The sequence below is a fragment of the Oreochromis niloticus genome, unplaced genomic scaffold (genome assembly GCF_001858045.2).
Source record: "Oreochromis niloticus isolate F11D_XX unplaced genomic scaffold, O_niloticus_UMD_NMBU tig00001432_pilon, whole genome shotgun sequence".
NCBI classification, from domain to species: Eukaryota; Metazoa; Chordata; class Actinopteri; order Cichliformes; family Cichlidae; genus Oreochromis; species Oreochromis niloticus.
In genome coordinates, this window is record NW_020327385.1 from 77,708 (window position 1) to 87,822 (window position 10,115).

At 41.1% G+C, this 10,115-nt stretch overlaps 1 long non-coding RNA gene across 1 annotated transcript; it reads left to right on the forward strand.

The window, feature by feature from the left end:
• The first annotated feature begins 1,423 nt into the window (after window positions 1-1,423).
• LOC112844764 (uncharacterized) lies at window positions 1,424-9,465 on the forward strand. Its single transcript, XR_003217515.1, has 4 exons — window positions 1,424-1,543; window positions 5,414-5,590; window positions 7,954-8,127; window positions 9,401-9,465. It is a non-coding gene; the product is annotated as an uncharacterized LOC112844764 (long non-coding RNA).
• Window positions 9,466-10,115: the final 650 nt, after the last annotated feature.

Genomic DNA, 10,115 nt, shown 5'->3' on the forward strand with positions numbered 1-10,115 from the left:
AGCACTTTTGAAATATGTGGAAAGCCAAAAACTGCTATGCGATTGCATTTGTCCCTGACCACCAGAATCCCTCACGTTAACTTTTATGGAGTGGAAAAAAAAGTTGGCGTTCATCCTCCAGCTTCACTGTGCTAATGTTATGCTAACATAGCTGTGTTGCTAGTGATCATGTAGCACAACATTATATACCAGCTAGTCCAACTTCAGTAAACCTACTAACATCACTGCTGTTTAGTTTTCTGTTTTCATTTATGTTGGAAGTGATAGCAGAGCTGTACATTTTACTTAGTTTCACAAATCTCTCAGTCAGAACATGGTATGTCATGTTTAGGTGGAAGCTAGCGAGCTAACTTCCTGTTAACTTCTAACTCCGTTAAATTTAATAAATTCTGTTTTCATGGATGTTAAACTTAATTGTTACACCTGGTAAAGCAGCAACGCTGATGATTTTATTAAAGATGAAAGAATTTAGACGGTTTTTAACTCTCAGTGTTCGTTTGACTTTGGGACCTGAAGCGGACGGAGTTTTGGACCCAGATTACTCTGTGAAGCTCCTCCCTACGGCAGCCGTAATGCTCCGAAAATCCATCAAAACATTTTTTTAACAGATTTCTGCACGCAAAAATTGGTTCGAGGTCAGTAAGCACAACCAGAATTCATACATAAGGCACACTCTCGATTTTTGAGAAAATTGAAGGATTTTAAGTGTGCCTTATAGTGTGGAAAATACGTTATACAGAAGAAAAGAATGTATCGCAATATATATCGTTACCGCACGTGCTTCAAATTATATCGCGATATGGATTTTAGGCCATATCACCCAGCCCTACACTAATGGTTCCTGGAAGGAAAAACACAATTTTTTCAAGTCTTTGTCCTGTTTTTATGATAAATATACGACTTTAATGTGAAACGTTCAGAGTTTTTTCTCTTGTTGTGTTTGTTTGAAACTGCTTCCTGTTGGCTTCAGCTGTTTTGAGTTTCCATTTTCTAAACTTCTACATTCTGAACCTTCTTCAGCTCTGAACAGATGATGAAACACTGAATGATTTCAAGCTCACACTTTGTCTAATAAACTTACATCTTTCATTTTCATTCTTTCGTTGTATTTTTACTCTGTTGTATATAGCATTTGTATTCTATTTTTATCTTATTGTATATTTTATTCTATTTTATTCTACTGTATATAGTATTTTATTTTATTCTATTCTGTACAGTTGTGTACTGTATTTATTCTTATTTTATTTTATTCTAATTTTTGCTTCATAACTTTTGCACTGTCTACTTCCTGCTGTGACAAAACAAATTTCCCACATGTGGGACTAATAAAGGTTATCTTATCTTATCTTATCTTATCTTTATACAGATTGATGAGCTGTGGTTTGTCAGAGATCAGCTGTGATTATCTGGCAGCAGCACTGAAGTCCAACCCCTCCCATCTGAGAGAGCTGGACCTGAGTAACAACAACCAGCTGCAGGATTCAGGAGTGAAGCATCTGTGTGGTTTCCTGGAGAGTCCAGGATGTAAACTTGAAACTCTGTTGTAAGTCAGCATGTTTTAGTTGTGCTGAGATGAATATGATGTGAAACTTGTGCTGACACTAAACTGCAGACATCAGGCTGATATTATACTTATAGCACTTATACTTTAGTGCTGCAGGCAGGCAAAGTGTTCAAATAGCGCACAACTTCAGTTTTTTTTTTCCTATATGATGAACTCTGCATTATTAAGTGATAAGAACAAGTAATCTGAATTCCTGTAATCATTATGATGCTATAATTTGAGATACAATAAATAAAACAAGTTTTTGTACAAAGTATCGGTATCGGATCAGTATCGTCGATACCACCCTGAATATTACTTGGTATTGGATCGGAAAGAAAATCAGTGGTATCGCACATCACTATTATAAATTTGGCCAACGATAGAGATTTTGACTATACCGCTCTATCGCGATAGCGCATGTTGATGATGTCATCAAGCTGCGCCTGTTTTCGTCGAAAGCATCGCAGCGGCTAAAACCATTATCAACTGCAAATTATGCCGGGAGACAGTCACAGCAAAGAAATGAAGCACTTTTGAAATATGTGGAAAGCCAAAAACTGCTATGCGATTGCATTTGTCCCTGACCACCAGAATCCCTCACGTTAACTTTTATGGAGTGGAAAAAAAAGTTGGCGTTCATCCTCCAGCTTCACTGTGCTAATGTTATGCTAACATAGCTGTGTTGCTAGTGATCATGTAGCACAACATTATATACCAGCTAGTCCAACTTCAGTAAACCTACTAACATCACTGCTGTTTAGTTTTCTGTTTTCATTTATGTTGGAAGTGATAGCAGAGCTGTACATTTTACTTAGTTTCACAAATCTCTCAGTCAGAACATGGTATGTCATGTTTAGGTGGAAGCTAGCGAGCTAACTTCCTGTTAACTTCTAACTCCGTTAAATTTAATAAATTCTGTTTTCATGGATGTTAAACTTAATTGTTACACCTGGTAAAGCAGCAACGCTGATGATTTTATTAAAGATGAAAGAATTTAGACGGTTTTTAACTCTCAGTGTTCGTTTGACTTTGGGACCTGAAGCGGACGGAGTTTTGGACCCAGATTACTCTGTGAAGCTCCTCCCTACGCAGGGCTCGCAAAATCGCTAGCCCGACGTCCCGGGGCTAGCGATTTTTCCAGTCGGGCTACCAGAATCTACCCCTGCCCTGCCCGTTGGGCTATCATAGGAAGGAAAAAATATATGACAATGCTTTTGCATTCTTTCGGAAATGTAGCTGGGTAAATATGTCATTGGCGTCGGTGAGCCACTCAATTAATCGAATTTTAATCTAAATTACGATCTGGGCTTTCAACGATCATTAAAAATGACTGAGCCGATTATTAGCACCTCCCTCGTGCTTTACTCTCGCGCTGCTCCGTGTGACAAATCGAGCGCACCTCTCTGCGTTTCAAACACGCGCCACAACAATTAAGAGGAGCTAACAGAGGGAAGCTCGGAAAGCTAAGCAGAAGTTATTTGGAGAGGAGAGTGCCTTTGGTTGAAAAGAGAGGTACAAAAGAAACCTTCAGTGGTGTGGAAACATTATGGGTTCACTAAACATAGATGTTTACATTTTATTTTTTATATTGCAAACATTTGCACTGTAATCAGTATTTGCACAATATTTTATACTATTTTTGACAATCTTTAAAGCCATTATTCAATACATTGTTATTGTTAAATGAATATCGTCAAATAATCGAGATCTCAATTTCAGAGAAAATAATCGTGATTATCATTTTTGCCATAATCGAGCAGCCCTATATGTGACATATTGAAATTGCATTTGAATTTGTGCTTGTTTTTTGCTTTCACTTTGCAATCGTGCGAACTGTGTGTAGAGAGCGGCAGCACTGATTGGTGAGTGACGATAATTTGCGCACCAATTCCTCTGACATCGTCTTATCAATCGTTAGCTTACTATGCAAACATGACAAGTGAAATCTCCCGCAAGAAGCTTAAACATGTGAGAGGTTGATCGCGCAGAGAATCGCTGACCGTTATGTGAGTGCGTGTGTAAAAGCAGCAGGATATATATTTTAGTTCTGCTGAGCCAAATAAGACCGGTCAGGGTGAAGAAGTGACAGCCAAAGAAAAGCCGACCACAAAACGGAAAAGTTATGACAAATCAGACTATAAGGCAAAAAGAAAGTGCAGCTTTATGGTTTCATGGACAAAAGAATTTCTGTGGCTGGAATATGACAAGCTAAATAACCAGGGGTGCACATAAGTGGTCTGCAGCTGCGCATTCGCTGTCAAAATAAAAAACGCGCACAAGATAAGAAGTTGTAACACGTGTTTGCGTACATAATTTTCTGGAGGAGGACAGACATTTGTTAAGAACTCTTAAAGATGTCGAAGAAGCTCCTTTAAGCAATTACTTTGGTGTTCCTCCACCTCCAAAGAAATGTCAGATGGAGAACCACAAAAGAAGCGCGTATTCTCGAAAAGTGGTTGCAGGAGGTGAGCTGGCTTCAAACAAATGATGAACGCACAGAGATGTGGTGCAGAATGTGCCGTGAAAATCCCACTCTAGCAGACAAAAACAGTGCCTGTTATATGGACGCAAACGTGCATTGCAACTTCTTATCTGGTGCGTGTCTTTTATTTTGACAGCGAATGCGGACCACTTATGTGCACCCGTGTAAATAACATAATGTTCTGCCGGGTGTGTTGTTGGTTTCCCTCGATTTCTGAGTGGACAAGTGCCTTTGTTACTGGGACCAGTAATTTTAAGAAAGACCCCCATTAGAACCCATGAGAAATGCAAGAAATGCATTATCGCTCAGTCTGCAATATCTTTCCCAGAACAAACACCAACTGCAAAGAACATACTAAAAATAAACCTGAAAAATCTGTTTAGAACAGCGTACTATGTTGCAAAGAGTGAACTACCACTGGCAAAATTTAGCAGTCTTTGCAAACTTAAAAAAAATGGCCTCGATCTTGGTTCCACTTGCTTCTTATCCGTGACTTCAGTGGAAATTTCAAATTCAGGATCTGACACAGACTGATTCCTGTTCACAGTTCTTACAAGTTCATAGAAATTTCTCTTCAATTAGAACCAAGTATTTGAGTTGATGATTGTAATTTTTATACAATGTTGTAATTTGTGTTTCAACAATTTTTTGATTAGTGTTTTGTTTCCATTACAATATTATACTTTAATGTATAATATTGTAACGGAAACAAAACAGGAAACAAAACATAAAAAAATTGCTCTCTTTTTTATTCGGGCTACTTAAATTTATTTTGGGCTACCAAAAACTGAAGAGTCCCTGCCCGAAGGGCTACCAGGGACTTTGAAATTTTGCGAGCCCTGCTACGGCAGCCGTAATGCTCCGAAAATCCATCAAAACATTTTTTTAACAGATTTCTGCACGCAAAAATTGGTTCGAGGTCAGTAAGCACAACCAGAATTCATACATAAGGCACACTCTCGATTTTTGAGAAAATTGAAGGATTTTAAGTGTGCCTTATAGTGTGGAAAATACGTTATACAGAAGAAAAGAATGTATCACAATATATATCGTTACCGCACGTGCTTCAAATTATATCGCGATATGGATTTTAGGCCATATCACCCAGCCCTACACTAATGGTTCCTGGAAGGAAAAACACAATTTTTTCAAGTCTTTGTCCTGTTTTTATGATAAATGTACGACTTTAATGTGAAACATTCAGAGTTTTTTCTCTTGTTGTGTTTGTTTGAAGCTGCTTCCTGTTGGCTTCAGCTCTTTGGAGTTTCCATTTTCTAAACTTCTACATTCTGAAGCTTCTTCAGCTCTGAACAGATGATGAAACACTGAATGATTTCAAGCTCACACTTTGTCTAATAAACTTACATCTTTCATTCTTTATACAGTTTGAAGGGCTGTGGTTTGTCAGAGATCAGCTGTGATTATCTGGCAGCAGCACTGAAGTCCAACCCCTCCCATCTGAGACTGCTGGACGTGGGCTACAACAAGAACCTGCAGGATTCAGGAGTGAAGCATCTTTGTGGTTTCCTGGAGAGTCCAGGATGTAAACTTGAAACTCTGAGGTCAGTCAGCATGTTTTAGTTGTGCTGAGATGAATATGATGTGAAAGTTGTGCTGACACTAAACTGCAGACATCAGGCTGATATTATACTGATCCACACTGAGGATCTTCATGGTAAAGTCTGTTTTCTTCTTCTGTGGTTTAGTCCATTGACAGAACAATGTTCACATTTCAAACCTTCAAAGAAGAAGAAAAATCCTCCACTGGATAATTCACTGTGAAACTCTCCAACTCTTCATTCCACCTTAAAGTCTGTCTGACACTGAAATCCAAAGCAAAATGTGCGTTTGCTTTACAGACAGCAGTCCAACACAAACATACACACATCATCCAAAACACAGTCCAACATCCAAATCTCCTCCACTGCCAGCATGAATGATGGGAAAGAGAAGGAGGAAGACTCTGACATTCAGGGTTAGAATGAGTTTCATGAAGCAGACTGTGAAGATCAAAGCTGCATTAGAAGCTTACATGAATGAATGAGTGGACAGAAGTGGACACAGATCATCTGAAGCACTTCAAAGGCTTTAAATCAGCACATTTCTCTTTATTCTTTATCAACTCTGTTAGTTTCTCTCAGTTTTCTGTGGAATGAAGCTAACAGCAGGCTAATAAGATGCTGACCAATAGGTTTCTATTAAAGGTTGTAATTTGTATCTGAAAAAGTGCTTTGGCTCAGCAGGGATCAGCTTACAGGTAGAATACAGCTGCTGGATGGGATTAGCATGTCATAGCTATCTACCAAACTGCTAACTGGGGGATTTCAGGCCATCTATGGATCATTTTTGCTAACTGTTTATTCAGTTTAGGCTCACAGGGCTGCAGCCTGTGCCCTAGCCTAGCTGTCATAGGGCAAGAGGCGTGGTCCACCTGCACAGGTGAGCAGTCCATCACAGGGCCAACAGAGAGAGACAGAGAAGCACTCTCTCACATCCACTCCTACAGCCAATTTAGAAGCACCAATGAACCTAAGCAGCATTTCATTGGACGGTGGGAGAACATCCAACCTCCACAGAAAGGCCAACAAGCTTCAACCTACAACCTTCTTGCTTTAAGGCACTAGTGCAAACCACTTTTCCCCATTTCAGCCCAAATCCTGCATCTTCCTGTTTCTGACTCCAGGCCAGCTCCACTAACACTTTCTCATCAGACACTGCCACCTAGTGGAGGAAGTCTTAGTTCCATTTGAAGCTTCAGATTACAGTTAGTTCCTTTACAAAGAGGTGGAGGTGGTGGGGCCACAGCACCATCATCACTGAGTGCCATAGGACACTTAACCTTTGTTTCCATATGCTGGGAACTTCCTGTTGTTCCAAGGAGGACTGGAAAATGTGAGAAAATCTCCCAGTCAGTTCCTCTCAGCACACTTCAATCATTTCCCTCCCAAAGCATCAGGACCAGGGCTTTTTCTCTCTGTGGTCCCACTAAGAGATTTCCACACAAACACCTCATCAGTGGGACTCTCAGAGCTACCAGCCCTTTGCTACAATCACAAAGCTCTTCATTGAAATCAATGATATCAAAGCTGGAATCCAATGAGTCCAAGTCTTCTGCTGATTCAGCATCACATTCATCTTTGCTCCTTGTTCTGCATCCCCACCATGGACTTCATTCCTTTCCAAGCCAGCCTTGAGTGTCCTTTATTCAGCTCATCCTCTGCTTGACTTTTACATCTGATTTTAGCTGCTTTATCTCTCTTTCAACAAGTTTCTGTGCCTCAATCTTTTTCTTCTCTCCCTCATAACAAGACAGCTTCTTCTGCCTGAGAACATGTTGGAGTGATTTACTAATCCAGGGCTGCTTATTGGGGAAAATACTTCCTGTTTTCAAAGTAATCCCCATTTTTCCCAGAAAGAAATGTAAATAGAAATCGATGATCTAAGTGAGAACATGAGCCTTTAAAAAGTCCCAGTGGGTGCAGTCAAAGCAGTCCCTCAGTCCCAGTATAGAGTCTTTGGTCCAGACTGGAACACCTGTGTGCCCAGTTTGAGCTCTCTTCAGTGCTGTGACCTGACAGACCCAGAGGGGCCATCACATCACATGTAGAAGCTCCCCTAATGGAGCCACAACACATGTCCAATACTTAGTCTGTCTTGTTGGACCAACTGGAAGGAATGATTCAAGGACTTAGTCACAGAGCAGAGATTCAAATCTCCAAAATCAAACTGGCTGCATCAGGACATATAGTCTGAAACTCTGCACAGTTTCCTGTTTGAAGCTGCTTCCTGTTGGCTTCAGCTGTTTGGAGTTTCCATTTTCTAAACTTCTACATTCTGAAGCTTCTTCAGCTCTGAACAGATGATGAAACACTGGATGATTCAAGCACTTTGTCTAATAAACTTACATCTTTCATTCTTTATACAGATTGAAGTACTCTCGTTTGTCAAAGATCAGCTGTGATTATCTGGCAGCAGCACTGAAGTCCAACCCCTCCCATCTGAGAGATGTGGACCTGTGGGACAACAACCTGACGTATCCAGATGTGAAGCAGCTGTCTGATCTTCAGCAGAGTCCAGACTACAGACTGGAGACTCTGGGGTCAGTAGAGTGATGGAGTGAGTGGGTGGTGCTGTCAGCAGTATTGTACTAAACACAGTCAGTAGGAAACAAAGATCCAGTGTGATAGGTTTGTAGCATAAACCTATTCGCTGGAACGTTCAAAACAATTTGCTACACAGCAAGAACAAGACGCAAGTAGGCAACGTTCTTAAGGTTACTCATGCATGAGGAGACCTGCCTGGAGCCAAGCGTCGTTCCACCCACTTGACCTCTGTCAGACTCTCAGCCAGGTTCCCCATAGCACTCCTTTTATTGTGGTTACATGAATATGCATAGGTTCATTAACATATAACATCTTACATAGGTATACATGTGGACAAAGAATACTGTGTGTGTGTGTTTGTGTTTGTGTGTGTGTGGGGGGGGGTCAGAGTGTGACCCCATAAAGACTTCCCTAAACCTGCTGGTCTGGAAGTCCAGCAGTTCACATAAACAAAAGGCACTTAGACTAAAACAGATATAGCTACGTTTATCCTACCATAAAACAATACAACAAGGTACGACCTCTCCCATGCTCCCAGGATGTGGGTGTGAATGCCAGAGCCTTTGCAGCCTGCTAAAGATCACACATCCTATCACTACACAATTGATTATACACCTCTAAGCATATATGGTTAAATATTTCTAAGCATAAATGACAATCCACTATATAACCCTAACACAGTGTTTCCTGTAAAGCTGCAGCTTCTCAGTGAAGCTGTGAGAGGAGAATGTGACAGGCTTCAGGATTGGACACAAACACTTCCTGTTTCTCACCTGTATGGTCACCATAGTAACGGCTGCCACGCTCTGATCAAACACTGTCAACAGCCAATCAGCTCTCTGAACAAAGCAGCACGCAGACCAATGACTGCATTCATTTCCAAGTTTAAAGCAGTGAAGAACACAGTCTGTAGGTGAGGAAGAATTTAGTGAGAGCAGATGTTTGGATGGAATTCCTCCAGTTAACAGCTGGAACCATCTGGATTGTTGGGCTTGTTGTTGGGGTTCCTACAGAGCTCAGAGTGGACACACCAAGGTTCTTCTAATGAATGAAAGTCCAAACTCAAACTAGGAGGGAAAACATTTTCATCAACTTCAATAAAATCCAAAGATTAGAGAAAGTGAAGTAACAATGAGTCCTAGTACAGTCCCAGCACTGAAGTCCCTGCTGCTCTTTATACTGGATGTGCTGCATCACTGACTGACAGCTGATGAAGAGTCTCTGGAAACACTCGTTTATCTCCTCTGCTCTTCCTTCTTCTCTCTGCAGGTGGGGATGATGATGGTAAACAGGACGGTGTGTGTGCTGAGAGAGGAGCAGCTGTGTCCTGATGATCCAGAGAGGTTGAAGCAGCAGCAGCTTGTGTGTAGAGACGCTCTGACTGGGCCATGTTACTGGGAGGTGGAGAGGAGAGCTTCATCCAGCAGTGACTGACAGAGGAATGAAGTGCAGATGACTGTCAGTGCTGCAGAGTGAACTCTGAGAACAGCTCCACTGTCAGACACAATGTAGAGTCCAGCATCATCCCTGTGTGTCCCTCTGGATCTGACAGAGGAGCATCAGTGTATCTGGACTGCTCTGCTGCTGCTCTGTCCTTCTACAGTCTCTGCACAGTCTCTGTCTCACTCTGGAAACATTTGACAACTTGTGTAATTACAGAACATTAATATAATATTCAAACATGTGATCTTCTCTTTATTTCTGAATCTTTACCAAATAAAGAAAAACTAACAACAGAACCTGTCGTGTCCTTTTTCTCCACATCTGTGAATCTTTTCTGTGTTTTCCTCTTTTCCTCCTTCCTGCAGCTCCATCTTCATCATTCTGTGTCCAGTATATGTGAACATGTCCAAAGCATCTGAGCCTCATGTTACCCGTTTGTGTGAGTTGCGCCTGTCGTTGTGTTGTGGTGTAGAAATCAGGGGCAGGAGACGGCGCTGGATCTCTGAGTTCTTTACTGTCAACATCTGCAACATCTGCAATA